The sequence below is a fragment of the Pleurodeles waltl genome, chromosome 11 (assembly GCF_031143425.1).
Source record: "Pleurodeles waltl isolate 20211129_DDA chromosome 11, aPleWal1.hap1.20221129, whole genome shotgun sequence".
Lineage (NCBI taxonomy): Eukaryota > Metazoa > Chordata > Amphibia > Caudata > Salamandridae > Pleurodeles > Pleurodeles waltl.
Window position 1 is genome coordinate 97,044,415 of NC_090450.1, and position 18,739 is coordinate 97,063,153.

At 45.0% G+C, this 18,739-nt stretch overlaps 1 protein-coding gene across 1 annotated transcript in view; it reads right to left on the minus strand.

Moving 5' to 3' along the window:
• LOC138265069 (multiple epidermal growth factor-like domains protein 6) overlaps positions 1-18,739 on the minus strand; it is a 768,694-nt gene that overhangs the window by 398,518 nt on the left and 351,437 nt on the right. The window lies entirely within an intron of this gene.

Consider the following 18,739-nt stretch of genomic DNA (forward strand, 5'->3'; position numbering starts at 1 on the left):
TCCTGAATGAATGCACACTTCGCCCATAATTGAGACATTATAGAAAACTTCAGAGAGTTTTCAAAGTTGTAGCACTCTTTCCATGTAGTTTTCTGAGGGAGCACTACAGCACTCTGCCCTCTGAGCAAGGAGGTTTAGGGATCACTCTACAATGACGGAGGCACATTCTGTTCTTCTCAGCACTTCACATGTCAGAATGGAATTTTCCAAGTCAGTGGGATTCCCCTGACTTCAAATCAAATCTCACAGATTGTTAGAACTTGGTTTCATCACCAGGTCATCTGTTTAGGGATTATGTTTGATGGGCACCACTCTCTCTATCCAGTCCCTTAGTAGTTTCACAGTGCACATCTCAGCAAAACATCCAGGAGGCAGTTTTCTCAGCAGAGGCAGGTACAAAAATCCATGTGAAAATGAGCCCCAAATTCTGGAACAAGGTCCCACAACAGAGATTAAAATTAAGGAAAAAACTCATCTGATATTTATCCTGATAGGAAGTATAAAGCTGTCCTACTACAGGTACTGAGCTGTACTTGTCATCTATGGTTCCAAGCGAGCTCTAAAAGAGCAATGTTTTTTAAAAGGAGAGAAAGATTGTCATTGGTAGCTGAAAAGCAAAATCTGTCAAATGTTCCCACACACTTTACTCCTACTTGCATTCCAAACAGATATACCCCATGTGCATAGTAGGCCCAAACACGTCAGAGATTGCCTTGTGGGCTAAATCCAAGGATGGCTGAGGAGAGCACTAATGTTTATTACTTCATTTCTAAGGCTTTTTCCTTAGAACCCTTCACCCTTTTTTGACCTTTGATCAGGTTGAGCTTAAGTCTTTATAACTGTTTTCCACAAAAGACATGTTCGACTCATACCCCCAATACCAATGCAAGTACTGGTGGCATGATTCCATGTACTCTGGGGGCTCCTTAGAGGACCTCACAGTATAGCTCCTACTAGTCTTCCAGGGTTTGAGAGCAGCCCACGCTGTTGCAGTCCCTCAGACAGGTTTCTGCCCTAATGCTGCTTGACCAGCTCACGCAGGGGAAGGCAGAACAAAGGATTTCCTGTGGGAGAGGGGATGCAGCACACTCTCCCTTGGAAATAGGTGCACTGGGCTCGGGAGGGGTGGCCTCCCCATTCCACCAGAATTGTTTGAAGGGCACATTTGGTGCCCTCCTTACATAATCTGGTTTGAACCAGTCCAGGGACCCGAGTCCCTGCTCTAGCATGAAACTACACAAGGGAAAGGGGAGTGACCACAGGGGTGGTGACCAGGGCTCCTCCAGGTGGAGGGTAGGTGTCTGATGTCAGTGATCCCCTCTGATAGGTGGTCACCTGACTGAGTGACCAAGCCCATTGTTAGGGCTATTTAAGGACTCCTGTGTGGGTAGGTCCCCAGATTCGGCATGCGAGACTCAACCAGGACTCCTCTGCTTGACCTCTTCTGCTGGTGGCCACCGGTCCTGATGCTGGACTTCACAGGAAACAAACAAGCCTGCAACTCCTGAGTCGACCTCACCTTGCAACATTGTTTCTCTGGCTCCTTCCAGTAACTGCAACATTTCCACAGCTGTGCATCCTTTGGGGTCGGCAAGACTTCATCTGCACCAAAGAAGCAAGAAGGAATCTCCCTGGGAGTGAAGGAGTCACTCCCTGCACCTGCAGGCACCTAAGGCAATGATGTCCGGATGCTGAGATCTTCTGGACTCTGGATCTGTGAAGATTCTTCAACACAGGTGGTGTTTCTGAGGGGTCCGCTATGTCCTCTTTGTCTTCTGTCCAACTTGGGAGACAGTGAGCCCTTGCCTCTTCCTCCAGGACAGAATCCCTTTGCACCGCTACTGTCAGAGCAAACAAGGCTTGTTGACTCCTTCTCTGAGGGATCTTCAGGCTCTAAATATCCCCAGGCTCCAGCATCTCATCCTTGCAAGAGCAGTCTCCTCTCTGCTGCTCCAGCGATGTGGGACTCCTCACCAGGTGTGCAGATTGGGCCTCACTGCAACTTATTGTGCATTGTGCCAGTGGGTTGCTGGTAGGGGTTACGATTGCTTCTGCTGACACTCCTGACTGCTGAGGTGTCCAGTCCCCTGGATCTTGCTGGTCTTTATCAGCTCTGCAAATTCTCTTCTGCCCGGATTTCAGTTTGCTAAGGCTTGTTGGTGGTCCTCCTGACCACTGATCCATCTGCGACCCAGTGATCGGCATGAGACAGCTTCTGTATGACTTCAGGAACTCCTCTGCAGCTCCTGGCCTCTACAGCTGACCTTCATCTTCCACCATTGACACCAATATTATTCCACTGAAGGGTGGGCAGTGGCCCAGCCCCACCTGGACACTCCTGCATGGACTGGACTCTGTCCCCTTCTCTTGCAGGCCCTCTTCATCTGGAATCCACCATTGGGTTCCACCGGACTGGTCCTATTCTTGCAAGTTTCCTTTAACAAGTACCCTTGTTAGTGTCTGGGAAGACCAGGTAACTTACTTCTGCTCTCCTGGTCACTGGGGGTTCCTCTAGCTACTCACCTCTTAGAGTTCCAAGTTCTCCCAGATTCCTTCTAACTATTCCAAATCCTTGGGTGGAGGACCTAACTTCCCATTCCACTATTTTTAATATATGGCTTTACACACACCCGTAGGGCCCTAGCTTTTTTCTGCTATTTCTTACCAATGCTTGTTGTTTTTCTATGCTACACGCTTGTTGTTTTTCTATGCTAATTCCTAGTACTTACTGTGTATATTTAGTGTATACTTACCTCCAGTTGAGGGTCTGCCTATAAGTAATTTAGTTCAGTGCTACTGTACTAGAGTACCTTTATTTTTGCAACACTGTTTGGTTCCTTAAATGTGAGATAAGTTACTGTGTGACTACAGTGGTATTGGAGGTGCTTTACACTCCTCCTAGATAAGTCTTGACTGCTCACCACAGCTACCACTACAGAGCCCTGGCTTCCAAGACACTGTTCACTAACTAATACGGGTTGCCTCAACCTGGTGTAACGTGCAAACACCATTGGTCTCCACCACACACCAGGTCAACTTCCTACAGGGAGTGTAAAAATACTCCTGGTTTGTGATTTGCCATGCAGTGGCCTGAGAAAATAGCCAAAGTATGGGAAAATATTTTTTTGGCAAAAAAAGTTTAAAAAGTGCTATGCAGAAAAATTGTGAGGGTTTTTAAAAAAAACTTTTAACAGTGATAGGTTTGATATGCTAGGATGATCATATTCCCAAGCCTAGAGAAACCGTTAGAGTGGAATATCTTTTTCCATCATAGGTTTTGCAGTTTTTAAGGGGATGGTCAAAATTTCTAATTTTTGCATGTTTCCCTACTTGCAATTTGTGAAGGAAACAACAGTGAACCCCATGGGTGAACTCACAATGCTGATCAATTCCTACTTCTAGACAATATTCTGAATTCAGCAACAAGCCCTTTGCGTAGATTGCTTATGGCTTAACCAAGTAATCTAAATTGTCAAAATAAAAATTTGTGAATATAGGTGGTAAACTAGAGAACATTAATATAAGGTTTTCATATTTCACATCTTGTACTTAACTATGGCGTAAGATCCTGTGCTGTACATCTAGCAGCCTTCTGGATCCAGTCTGAATCCTGGGATAATTCTAAGGTAAAGAATCTGCAGCTAGATGTCTCTATCAGATGTATAGAATACACAGATCTCATGGAGATAAATAGTCACAGTTTTACTCCATATTGCATAGACCTCCTTTCCCACAACAACTCTCACAATTCAAATAGTCACTCCACCTTTGTACTCTAAAGCTCATTACTGTTTTCAACTTGATATCAAAATACCTAATAGCCTTGAACAAAGCCTAGGGGGTTGATATGAAACAAAATAATATGAAACATAAATGTCAGAACAGTGTTAAGGAGTTATCAGGGAATTAGTAACAGTGAGCTGTTGTTGATATGTCCAGAGATCAATAAAACACAAGTAGCAGTCAAGTAAACAGAAATTGAGCAAACCTTTGTGGGTACCTAATTATCTAAGAGCAGGTCAACACAAATCTGAATGTCAACCGGCCAGCAAGCAAGAAAGTCAAGGTAAGCTTATTTTGAAGCGAGGTCGGTCAGCAAACACTTCTCAGAGTGAATAAAGTTGCAGTTTTTGCTTTACTCCATTTTTCCAGGTAGGCAAGGCCGCATGAGGGAAAATGAGCATCAGTCTTTATGTCGTGTTCAAAGTCCTAATTTTGTGCCGAGCACCACATAACACTGTAAGCACTGGTAAAGCCAATAGGTCTTGCCTTTCAATGACGTTACACAACCTTTTGACTTTGCCAGTGCTTCTTTGCCAATGATGTCCCACATCATAAAAAAGAAAATAATTGCTTATTTGTCAATGTGAAGCAGCATTGGCAAAAGAAAAACAAGTGCCAGGATGAATAGATTCACATCTTCACTCTTGTGCACATAATACGGCATTATGATATATAAACATGAAGGCATCCCCAAGCTCATGCATGTATATTACATACATCATGATGAAGCAGCCGTTTTTAGAGTCGAGCCTGCAAGAGCATGTACTAATGCTTGCAAGACAATATTGTTTACAAAAAAAGCTTGGAGCCCGCTAATTGCTTACCATTTGTGCTCTTCAGCATCTCTCTTTTTTGCCACATCCCTAACTGGCAAGTTCAACCAAAACACCACCTCTAAGGCTTGCTGTGGAGCAGGGACCAAGCACAGATAGATTCCGTGCCCATCCGCTGCTCCGGACGTTATTGAGGTACTATTACTTCCCCTCTTCCACTCCTGCTGCCTGATGCTCCCTCTATAGCTCTTTTTTCTTGTTTATTTAAATGTGTTAGTCCTGTCTGTTCTGTTTCTAAATGATCCCGAAACACAGAGCGACAAAATGAACTACTCAGGTTCACACAGTTTGGTTAAGCGGGGAGCCAGGATTATGAGTTTACCTCCTAGTTGTAAATCTGTTGTTTCCACTTGAAACCTCTTAGGCAATACGTTTATTACACCACTTCATCTAATCTCAGGCAGCTCCTTATTTTTGAAGGTACTGTTTTGTGTTGCCTGAATGCCCAATCTTCCTTGCTTATACATATATATATTTTTTTATAGGTATGTGTTTCTTGACTTATTGGATGTTTTGGCTGTGAATACAATGCTTTATGCAAAAAACACGAGTTTTATTAAATTGATTTATGTTTGTCAATTTTCGAATTGGAGAGCAAATTGTAGCGCCAAAATAGCTTTAACTTGTTAAGCGATTTTAGGTCCAACCGTGTCAATCCCATTGCTTAGTCTGTACATATTACTAAAATTTGAAGCTTTTCAGCTCAGCAGTATTTGACGAACATTAATTTATCAAGCATGTTGCTTGAAGTGATTAGGGAGCTATAAATACATTCCTTTTGTTTTCGGCTGCTCCCACGCAGTGTTTTTTTCGTGACTAATCAACATTTGGTGATTTTTTTTTTATATTCACTTGATTTTTGTTTTCTAATGTATACACGTTTTACTAACGATGTAGATATTTTTTCAAAAATGGTTTGTTTAAACTCGGTTTACCTGTGCACAGGTTGGACAGAATACTGTATGTGCAAATAACTTTATATCGTATACATATGCTTGTTTGTCCGGTTTTACTGTTTAACTGTTTACTCCGGTTCCTTAATGTGTACATGTGTACATGTGTACATTGTAACAAAAATATAAACCTTTGTACTACAGGCAAAGTCAGTCCTCTTTTAGTTGTAATTATTTTATTAAGACAAGTTTCCTGTTCTACTGTTTGTTTTGGACCTGAATAAATTATTCTGTGCCAAAAGCAGGTCTGCACAATGACTGTAGTACAGGGGTGTCCAAAGTAGGACCACGACAACCCAATTCATATCTCAACTTCTTGGTATTTACTTTTAATGTAAATTCCAATTAGATTAATAATCTGCACATTTATTTGACCTTTATCCCAAAAATCTTGCATGGTTCCAGGCCTCCTAAATTGCATGAGATGTCTCTGCTGTAGCACATACAACATTGATCTTCCAGATGATTGGGAAGGCGGTATAAGAGGGCATGTCCGAGGATCCATGCATGATTATGTGAGGTGGTCTTCTCGGAGAGCATGGTGAACTAACCATTGGTAATCCGCAGTGACCAGCGTTTAGGGTAGGCCCCGTTTTTAGGTCAAGCATAGTAGCGCACAAGTGTTGCTTTTCCGACGTGTTGGTATCTATGTGGGCTTTTAAACACACCCACGGAATGCCATCACCTTCTCTTGTTTATGGGCTTGACTTTCAAAAATCCTTTGTTATCATTAGTAAAAGCATTACGTTTGTTCCTCCTTGGGGCAGTTTTGTTACCGCCTTGGCCATCGACCCTGTTACATGGAAAATTGCACGTTAGCCCATACATTTGACTGAAAGCATACTTCTTTTTCCTTTTGTGTCTCTCCTTCCTGATAATAATACAAACACTGCCTGCAGCAAGCTCTTATGCATGCAACTTCCACACCTTGCAAAAGAAAACCTACACAGTGTGTGTTTACAGTTTCAAAACTATCCTGATTTGCAAATGTGGGCCACTTTTTTTGGCTATCAGATTCGCTAATAGGCCCCATTTTTATTTTGCCTTATTTCAGTGGCATGGCCTCATTTGTGTCCCAGTCCCACCCTGTTCCTTCCTCTTCCTTTCCCGTAACTCCATGCAGTCTAATGGCCAAATGCATGGACTTTGGTATGGATGATACCAAGTGTGCTGCACGAGTAAGAGATGCTACGGTCAAGAGTGTTATGATGTTTGACACATATATTTCTTGCTCAGAAGGTAGATATGTATATGGCTGGAAAAGCTCCTCCTCCATCGTGCCCCACACTTCCCTGATGAATCTCACACCCTCTAAGATTCAAATGCAGTTTCTAGCTGTCACTATGAATGGGCACTCAGTTTTACTAATTTCTAAATTTTCTGCAATACTCTGAACCTAAATCTACTTTGGTAGGGGGGCAATCCGCTCCACTCAATGATCATACCGTGAAAACAAATAGTGGCTGATGTATATCCAAAGGGCGTAATACTTAAACTAGTGGCTTGGCGTGAGTGACACAGTCAGTCCCACAGCTGAGAAAGGAAGGCTTTTTAGGGTCAGTGTAGACCCCGAAAGTATGGTCATCATACTCAATACCAGCTTTTTAAAGCTATACAATGGTCCTGCTCATTGAAATGTAGAATGCAAAAACAAAGAATACTGCTTTTGCTGGTACCACCTCATTCTAAGGAAACCCAAGTATTCTGATCAATTGTCTGGGGAATCAAGATGGTTCAGAAAATGAGAAGCATAAAAAAGTAAACAGGTTCTGACATGAGCCCAATCTCCATTACGCATCTATCTTCAAACATCTCATTCAGTCTCCACTATCTAAATTACACTACACTGCACCTTTTTGATTTACATGTCTCCTATGTCCCTTTGTTTGGATTTTGAGGAAGAGGGGTGCGGAATAAAGATTACCAGCACAAAATGTAAGGTTCCTTCCATTATGTAGTTGTTCACTACCTCTAATCCATCTGAAGGACCCCATTGCCCCCACCCACCAGCATGGAGGCTGCAACGGCTGAAGACGTGTGACCACTGCAGAGGCGTGTGTGCTCTTCTTCCCCAGTGGCAGGAACCAAGAGGCAGAGCAGCCTCCCAGGAGCTCACACCCACAGGCTGAGGAGTTCACTATGCGACTGAAGCACACCATCTATCTCTGTGCCAAACAACATCTTAGTGAGCAGGTAACACAAGGTTTGAAGTGAGATACTGTCTTAGACTTCAAAAAATAATCCTGTGTGTTAAGAGATGGACAGCTAGTATGAACTCTTTTTTGCTCAAGGTACCTAACAAACTGACCTACAGGTTATAGAGCAGAATCACTGCTCACCCAAGCCTAATTATCAGCTCCCTCATTCATTCCTATAATCTTTGCATTGCTATTTGATCCCTGCAGTGAGAGTGAGAACTATAGAGCCGGGCCAGGACCCCATAGTTGGGCCCTGCAATTGAAATCCCATTACTGTGCAGAATTGCCTCCAACTCCCACACTACCTACTGGAGAAGCCTTTGAAAGCTCACTCTTACTGCCCTGAGTCATAGTGGTCGACAGAACTCAGTTGTCTATCATAATAAACAAGTTGAACAGGTTACCTGACAATTTCTGCCCATGGCCTCATAACTTGCAGGCTGAACTGGCCACAAACCTGCTGTGAAGAAAAGATGGTTCATTGAAGCTTCACAAGAGCCTTCTCCGAGACCCTGTCATACCAGCAAACATTTGCCAATGCATTCGAAATTCCTTAACCACTAACAAAGCAGATGATGTGCACACAGCTCTGGTCTTTGATGCAGTGGAAGCAGTAGTGCATTGTAAGTTTATTGTAGAAGGTGCACACTTTAAGCGATGAAGGACTCGCTCCTGAATCACCTTGAGTGGGGGATCTGGTTGATGTTGAAAAGCAACACAAACACACAGAATCTAAATAGGTGTGTGTATGGATAATCACACTTCAATCTATGATCAGGACAAGTGAAACTGACAAGGCAAACTATATTCTTCCATAATCGGACAGCCTTTTTAGGTCGAGCGTGCAAGCGCTCTGAAGTGTTATAATCTATCTGTGGGCTTTTAACCACACCCATCACTATCACTCATTCATGGGCTTGCCTTTTAAAAAGCCTTTATCATCGTTGGTACATGCTTAACGTTTGTCCCTACTTGGGGCGGTTTTGTTACAGCCTTGGCCATTGACCCTTTTACATGGATAACTGCACGATTGCTGATACATTTGCAACCAAACTTCTTTTTCATTTTGTGCCTCTCCTTCATGCTCACACTCATGGTGGCCATGGCACATGGAATCTGCTTGCTTAGATGGGGAAGACAAACACCCGTCTTGAGCTCCCAACCAACGATTGACAAGTTTTCCATCTCTAATTCCGAGCACCAGAAGACACTCACATGGGGGGGAGCCCTACATGCCTTGCCCAGTCTCCCCTGAAGTGCTCCACATTCTTCAAGCCATCCAGGCATCGAAAGAGGCCTGGAAACCAAAATCAGGGAGATCAGGGGTGGACGTGGCCTTGTTGCAGCAGGACCTCTGTAACGTGGCAGGACGAGTCACAGAGATAGAATCACATCAATCCACTCCGGAAGATGATTCAGCAGACATTTAAACCAAAGTCTCTGCACTACAGGTCACTGTCTGCACTCTCGAAGCCAGGGTGGAAGAATCAGAAAATCGCTCTCGATGGAACAACCTCCGCCTGGTGGGATCCCTGAAAAGGTCAAAACCCTAAGTCTGACAACCTTCCTGAAGATCAGGATACGATCCTGGATGCAGGAGGGCACCCTCTTGCTGTGGTTTGTGATGGAGCGGGCCCACCACTCACTAGCACTGCAACCCCCTCCTGGGGCGTCCCCCGTGCCCACTGATTATTCATGTCCTCAACTACAAAGACAGCAACCTGTTTTTGCACGAGGCCCGCACCCAAGAAATGCTTTCATACCCATCATCAACGATCATGATATTTCACGACCACACGAAGGCGTCCCAAAACGCAGATCCTTTGTTGCAGTGAAGCAAAAACTCAGGGCTATGTCGGTTCCCTACGTGCTACTCTTCCCCACCCAACTTAGAGTGGTGCATGGCTCCCATTATCACTTCTTTAACTCCCTGGAGGCAGCCTGCCATGACTTCACTGGATGCGCAGGAGCAAGGACCTCAACTGCATTCTTGCCAACACCACAAATCTGGGAGGGCAGGAGAGGCCAGCCTCGCTCCCTGGTATCATCAATTTCTGACTATGCCGGATTGCAGCTTCCTCGCAGGGATAAGAAGTCCCACCCAGTCGGCCTGTGACACCGAGAGCCCGGGGGACAACGGCGTGCATTGAGATGCAGCACCTCTAGTCCCATCCTCTTGAACTTACAAACTCTCTATGTAAATAAGACCTTGCATTTGACCAAGTATGCCCAACACCATCAATAACCTTTATGTTTATGGAGGAGTTCTCCTACTTCCTGGAAGACGCAGTTAAGTACTCACTGTTTATTGGGGATTGTTTTAGGATGACAGATTCTACTAGGGTGGAGGTGTGAGGTGGGGGGAGTTGGGAGTAAGCTTGTTGGTTATGTTTGATTGCTTCATGATGGTTCCTCCCTTTTTGTTTTTTCTTTTATGCCTAGCTTCCTGATGCTGCCTGCTCTTAATACAGCCCGAGCTGCCTTTCTTCTGATTCTTACACATGACACAGATTGCCCATGCCCATAACGAAACACTCCCTTCTCTCCAAGAACATTAATGGTCTTTTATACTGTACTAAGCGCACTGCGGCTCTTACATTTCTTTCCCCAGCACCACCCAGACATAGGCCCTCATTATGTCCCTGGCGGACGGCGGCATTTTGGAGAAAGGTTCTGCCAACAGGCTGGCGGGGCCTTTCCCCAAAATATGACATTGGCGGCCCATGTACCACTCCGTACCATGTACATGGCCACCCATGTACCACTCCGTCCATCAGGGCGGAAACAGTCGTGGGGCTGGAGACTTCAGTCTCCAGCCAGGTGGCGGTCACTTTCCCACCCCCGGGATTACGACCCGGCTACCGCCATGGTTTTCATGGCAATCAAAAACCATGGCGGTAGGCACCATCAGTGCCAGGGAATTCCTTCTCTGACACTGATAGTTGTCTCCCCCTACCCCATCCCCCTCCCCAGAGTCCTCCTCCACCGCCCCGACCCCCCGACACACACGCACATTCATGCATCAACATACACATGCATACACACACTCATACCCACATTCACCCACGCATGCATATATTCATTCACACACACATCAAAACACACTGACTTACATTCTAGCACACATGCATTCACACCACACAACATACCTGCACACTCACACCCATTCATGCACACACATTCCACACACCACATACCTGCATGCACACACACAATCACATACACACACACACACCCCACACACACACAACACTCCCCTACCCCCCTGTCAGAGCACCAGACTTACCTCCTTGCAGGGGGTCCTCCGGCAGGAGACGAGACGCGGCACTGCTGCAAGCAGCAGCTTCCACCAGCAGAACACCTCCAGGCCATATCATGGATCATGATACGGTCTGAGGCGGTCTACTGGCATGACGCTGCTGCTGGCAGCAGCGCCACCTTACCGCCGTCCGCTGCCATAGCCGTAGCCAGAATTCCACCAGCCTTCTGGCAGAATTCCGGCTATATTATAGTTAGATGGTATCTAGCCGCGGCGACGGTGTTTTGCCGGCTGTCGCCGCGGCGGTAGGCGGTCATTACCACCAATGTCATAATGAGGGCCACAGTTTTACTGCAGGAGACTTATCTTTTGGGCATTAAATGCTACATCCTAGGTTGGTTTGGGCACACCTTAGTCTACCATGTGGGCTTCACTCATGGTTCCTGTGGTAAGGCAATCCTACTCTACAGGAACATCCCCCTTGTGGTAGCCAGACCTTCCATGACACGCTGAGCAGATACAGTCATGGAAGAGAGTGGCAAATGGCTTAGAGGGTAGTATACTGTCTTTAGCGTCTATGTTCCCCCACACATGTAAACTCAGACACTCTGTGACTTAACCAAACTTGGGATTGACCTACGCTCTGGTCCTTAATTCTGGGGCAAAACATCAATGCAGTGGCAGATCCAGTCTTAGATGCCCTTGTCCCTGTCTTGCAGGACAGGTGGGCTCGAACCAACTACCTCATGGGATGGATTACCTCACTGGACCTTTGCAATGCGTGGAGGACATGGAATCTGCATGCAAAGGCCTCTTCGATATCCCGGATTGACAATATTTTTATTCTCACTCCTGATGCTCCAGCCACCGTTGCACATCAATGCTTCCCTTGGGTGTTTCTGACAATTCCCTACAGGTCCTTCAGTTGGCAGGTCAGCACCCTTCTGGTCATCCTATATGGCTCCTCAATGCCTGGCTCCTGCTGGACGAAGGACTGGTGTCGCACTGTACGAGATTCAGACATTCTATGAGCGGCTAGCAAACCAACAATACTGGGGCTGGCGAAGAGCTACCTTAAGCATAAAGAAAAAAACAGACAGTGTGATATAGTTGAGTTGGAGGCCGCATCCTTGAAAGTGAGACTAGGACAATCCAAACAGCCACTGAGACAGTCACCCACCAATTAGACATAGATATAGACAGAAGTGACCTCCGACACCTACTTTCATGCAAAGCATGCCAATGCTGGAGGGCGACCAACTGATTTATTTATGAGCACAGTGACATAAACGGGGCAGTTCTCTACAGACTTGTGTCTTGGGACATCTTGTCCAACTTTATCCCTGCTGTGACTGATGACTCTGGTTCATTGTCTCAGACTGCCCCTGACATTGCGGCAGCATTTATGGCCTATTACCGCCGACTCTAGGCCCGCAACCCAGGACCTCATATAGAACGCATCCACCCACTCCTCAATGACATCCCGCTTCCATCTCTGACTGTGGTCGAGTGAAGAGCCAATGCGATGACAAAATCCACACCGTCATCAGTGACCTAAAAGCCGGGAAGGCCCAGGCCAAGATGGCTTTCCCCTTGAGTTTTATTCCACATTCAGATACCAACTAGTTCCCTAACTACATAGACTTTACACTAAGGCCATTGACTAGGCGTCTTTCCCTGCAGATTCAGATTTAACAACTATCGTTATCATACATAAGACCACCTTGCTTGACCATGGATCCTATCCCTCCATCTCCCTCATCAATGTAGACATCAAAATCTATGCTAAAATGTTGGCGATCAGACACCACCTGGTCCTCCCTGACTTGATTCACCCTGATCAGTGCAGCTCCATGCCACACCGTGGTACTCAATACTATATCCGATGATTACACTGTGCTCTTGCCCACATGGGTATCTTGACAGGGGACCTGGCACTATTTCTGGATGATTTTGAAAAGGCCTTTGACACTGTCAACTGGGACTACTTGGATGCCATTAGTGTCATATGGGCTTTGGACGTCTGTCCCAGACAATGACCTCTCTCCTATAGTCCCACTCTATGGCCTAAGTCGGTGTCAATGGGATGCTATCTGACAAATTTCCAATCGAACGGGGCACCCGACAAGGCTGTTCCCTCTCCCCATTGCTTTGCGCCCTTACCATTGAGGCTCTGGTGTGACTGATTTGCTGTGATGCACAACTAGAGGGTTGGTATTGGCCAAATGCTTCCGAGGGCAGAATCACATTGTACGATGATGATCTCCTTCTCTATTTGGTTAACTCAACAATTTTGGGCCCTCAGGACCTTGAACTCTTTCACTTGTTCGAGGAGGAATCCACCCTGTGCCTTAATATAACAACGTCCCTTCTCGTCCATCTATGAGGTGATGCCGGGGCAATAGACTGGAGCTCGGGCATCCCACTCTGGCAACTCAGCTTCAAATACCTAGGCATACACATATCAACAATGCCAGAACTTACTAAAGCCCTCAAAGTGACACCACTCCTCAAGAGCACTAAAAATAGCCTGAATACATGGTGTGATCTGCCCATGAACCTCCTCTGTAGAGTTGCACTAATAAAAATGATGATACTCATTTGTAGGACTACCCGCTCCATATTCCAAATTCCTGGTTCATGGAAATAGCATCCTTACTCCTGTTCACCCCGAATAGCGCAGAACATATGTAGCCAATCCACTGATGAGGGTGGCACTGGGGCAGTAGACATTCACCTATATTACTGAGTGTTTCACCTTCTTGTCATAAATGAATGGATGACCGGGGGCTAGAGCGACCTGGAGTACCGACTAGAGCTTGGTGACCTAGGTCTGAACTGGCTGATGCACTATCTATACGAGTCTCCTCAACCTTACCAGAGGTAATCAAGGTGATCTTCTTGGTGAGGGGAGGAGCTCTTCGCTTTACAGGTTGGCACAGGTTCTTAGCAGGGCAAACTCCTCTCTGGAGGGGCAGATGGCTAGAATAATTAGCCAGACTGGAGGGATTCCACCAATGGGACCTCATAGGCATATCTAGCTTAGCTGATGTTTGGTGCAGATCCAACATATTTTCCTGCGCTAAGCTTCAATTGCAGTTCTGTTTATCTACCACCCAGTTCCACCACTACTTACAATTGTGCCATGCTCTCAGCTCCTACACAGCAGAATTACAGGACCACCCTGATTTTAACCCCTCGAGGCCCGGCGGATGCTTGAGAGCCTAGGTGGCAAGGGAATCTCCCAATTATATCAAGCATTGGTGAACAACGCCCCAGACTCTCTGGGCTTGCTGCGCTCACAATAGGAGGGCTGGATTGGGATTTGGATGAGGCTGAATGACGGGAGACCTACAGAGCCACCCAGGCGCTGACAATATTGGCCCCATTGCAGTTAATTCAGGAGAAATACTTGCATCAAACCTACATACCTCCCAAAGGCTGGGTCATGCCCGGCTCGCTACAGATCCCAGATGTCCTCATTGCCACCTCCTTGACAGCGGACTTCTTTCATATGACATGGCTCTGCCCACGTCTCACAACATATTTGTCCTGGGTTGGCACCACCCTGTCAGCAGTCCTGAACTCCGCTGTGCAGTTAACTCCTAAAGTGGCCCTGCTGTGTATAGTGGACGGTCTGGGGCAGCCTCTGAGTCATAGAACATTACTAAGAATAGTGACTATGATAGCCAAAAGAGACATTGCTCATGCCTGGAAACAGCCTTCTCCACCATCAATGAAACCATGGTGTGCTGGGATGGACTGGTGTGCTAAACTAGAGGAACCCATTTACATTGCCAGTGGATGCTCCACAAAGTTCTATAAGATCTGGGGTAAATGGTAGGACTATTACCGACTAAATTTCACAATGGAATCCTTGTTAAATCATGTGATTTAGACCTTTATGGGGGTGCAGGAGGTGGGTGGGTACAAGATGGGATAAACTGTATTGAAGCTTTACTGTTTCCTTTTGTTCTTGTCCACTCTGTTGGCTCTTGAAAACTCAATAAAATGTGTTTAATAAATAAAAGAGACGTTCAGCAACAAATTGCAGTTGCCCGGTACTTCAAAAAGAGATACTAATAATAAAACAACACATGATTGCGGAGTAATGGAGGAACTGGTGGGGGTTGGCATTAAAGAAAATGCTGCTCCAAGTGGCAGGAGCAGCAGAAGAGCTTGGTGGGAGGTCAGGATGAACAAAAATGAAAGAAGAGAGGGATGTGGGCAGGGAAAAAACAGACAGGCATAAGGGGGAAAACATAGGCCCTCATTACAACCTTGGGGTTGGACCGCCGGGCGGGCGCCAATGCAGCCACAATACCGCCGCGGCCATTATGAGATCCTCGCCGGGCCAGCGGACAGAAACCTGGTTTCCGCCCTCCGGCCCAGCGGGGATCTCGCGCGCAACACAGGAGCCGGCTCCAAATGGAGCCGGCGGTGTTGCGGCTGTGCGTCAGGTGCAGTTGCACCCATCGCGCTTTTCAATGTTTGCTCTGCAGATAGTGAAAAGCTGCACGGGCTGTGGCAGGGGGCCCCTGCACTGCCCATGTCATGAAAAGGCTGGCGGGAGGGGGACTCGTAATCCCCTGGGCAGCGCTGCAAGCAGAGCTGCCCTGGAGGATTACTTCCGCCGGGACAAAAGCGGCGGAAAACCGCCAGTCCCGGCAGTGCGACCGCGGCGCTTCCGCAGCAGTCGTAATCCCCCATGGAAGCAATGCCAGCCTGTTGGCGGTGCTTCCTCCAAAACAGCACCGCCAGGGTAGTAATGACCCCCATAGTGTCTTGAGGTGGGATTATGAGGGGGAAATAGCATATGGGGAGCGAGAGCAAGTAAAAATATGTGCACTCCCATGAAGTCCTGGAAACACAAATAGTCACCTGATGTCCAGATGTGGCCGCATATAAGCCATCTAATCAAAAGGATGGTGCAGGAGCTAAACTCTGGGGGAGGGACATATGCAAGAGGAAAAAAAGCATCAAATAGCACATAAGCAAATTAGATTAACAAGAAAACCAACTAATGGGAAGCAAACGGTTGGTCCAAAGCCCACATTAAGTATTGGTTTTGTCTACAACAGGTCTTTGTCAACTGACAGCTAAAATCTGTTTGGAGGTGTAACTTAAAATGGCCTTTGTGCAGTACATGTCCTTACTCAGTGAGTTAGCACATACATTGCAGACAGTGCACAGCACAACACAATGTAAGTGTAGTTTATCAGCGGCTCTATTTCAGTGCAGTTGGCCACTGGCCCTAAAAGGGTCCATGAAGACATCCCCAAGGATGGATAAATCTAAAGATTGCAAACACCCTTGTAGTAGCCTCTCAAAATCATTCTTAAGGACTGTGGTGTCCCTCCAAAGAACAAAATAGTCCCCGCTGATCTATCAGTGTCATGCCTTTGAAGGGAACCTGGGACTCTCACCCATGGAGGACAATCTTTAGCTGGATCCTTCTCACTAGAGCGTCTCTCAGATCCACTGTGCCCAAGTTCAAAGTAATATAACTGTGCACTTTCTCTGTGCAGCATGCACCGCAACCTTCAGGGCTTTTATGTCACTGTGTAACAAGCACAGTTTTCATAAGCCAATGCACCATGGCAAATGAGGGAATACCCACTTTATATTGCAAAGGCACTAACATTGAACTCACATAGCATTTGATAATGGGCTCAACAAACGTTTGGGGCTCTTTCTGCAACACCCAGTTGTTGTGGTACTACAAAAATGGGTGAAGACGTCCATTCTTTTCCTCATCCACCTTTGTATGCTGGTCCCATAGCTTTCACTATAATTCATTTTTAATAAAGTACAGTAATATTTACATTCTTAAATATAACGATAACCATTGTTGTATTTATAAAATCACTGCTGTTGCATTCTTGACAGTTCAAGCAGTGTACATAAAAGGTGTTGTTATTGGCAGTTTCTTATGTTATTACTAATACTTGCACCCAGTCTCCAATTCATACAAGTAAAAAATTAAAAAGGTAGACTGCACTGGGTTTTTGCTCAAAAATGCATTGTGAAACTGTGCGTTTTGGAAATTAAAATTGTATGTATCCGGTGATTATTAGTATTTTCTTGAAAAAATATGTATCTGATTCGTACTAGGGATTCAGATTCCAGTCTTGTGCCTGTGGTAGATATCTACAGTGAGCCTGACATTTTCGTGCCTTAACCTCAGTTAATATTCAGACAGCAGTTTAAGCAGGGCATTGAGACTCATGCATAAGGAATACAGTTATATATGTTCATCCAATTAAAAATACCAGACATGTATAGATATATATGTTAACGTTGCGGAATGATGCCATAGAATAAGCAATGTTTGTACAATATTGGCATATCGTAATATTTTAAAAGTAAACTACACTATCATCCTTACTTAGCACGCAAGAAAATGAAATAAATGTGTATTTTTCTAATTACAACAGATTTGTACCAAACTGAGAAACCAACACTATTGGCCCATATTTCAGAAATACTGCTATTGATTAAAATCAAAATAAGCACACAAAAAATGTGATTAAACGTGGGGCAGGTGTTATATTGACACCTGGTGTACAGCATGTGTTATCCCATTTTCAGTGGTTACATTGTTAATCTTGAACTAATTACAAACTTTATTTACGGCATCATGGTATTTCCTATAGGTATAGCTTTATGATCTAAAGGAATACTTCACCAGAGTTCGTCTCAATCTTTCACAGAAATGGATGACTAGGGATGGTCTCTATTTTATGGTTGCCCCAAAATGTTGTTAATCGAAATGCAGCACATGGCATTCGTTGTTGGCAAATAGACAATTTTCGTGCATAAATGTGTTTCTTAAGAGTCCCTTGTTACCGAAAATCATGGCACATACATCATTTAAACAGTAGGATTAAATAAGGGACAAATCACATCTAGTAGGTAAACTAACTACACGTAACTATATTTTCTTTAAATTGAGTAGACTTTATGTTTTAAATCTTATTTTTTCCCTGGTGCACAGTAGAAAATGCAGAGGTTATTTATCAAAATGACTCATAAGCAGGTAATACAGGAATAACTGGAGGTATCATTTGTTTTTACAGATCATTTTGATAAAGCCACTAAAGGGAGGACTGGCTGAAGATGAAAGTTTACCAGTGAAGTCTACTTCCATATATTACATTGTTTTACTGAACCAGTTTATGGATTGTGGTCAGAATCAGTAGGACCAAAATATGAAGACAGGTGCAGTTTAAGCATCTTATAAATTGTGTCCGTATTTGCTTGCATTACTTTGGCCATTTGCAAAACGTTCCCAAACAAAAAGCTGTACTAGATCGTTTCCCAATGCTAAAAGCGTTTTTTGTATTGTCTGAATCTGCATGGAAATATGTATGTGTCGGGTTAGGAAAAAATAATAATATTTTAACGATTCCCGGTTTAAATTATTATATCTAAGAGGTTTTATCTCACTACATAAAGCCTGTGCAATCTGGGGTAGTTGATGCCCCATCAGCGGTACAATACCTCCATCAGTCCAGTGTAAGAAATGATCTGAAAGGTGCTGAAAATGCATTCATAAATGTTTGTGAGGGAGGGTGGATGACGGAAGAATATGGATGGATAAATGGAAGTGGGTGTAGGAATAAATAGAACTCCGGATTATGTGGAAGAAGGAGTAGGTGTACATTGATGTATGATGAGACATAAATAGGTTATTTGCGTCAGGTCATGTCT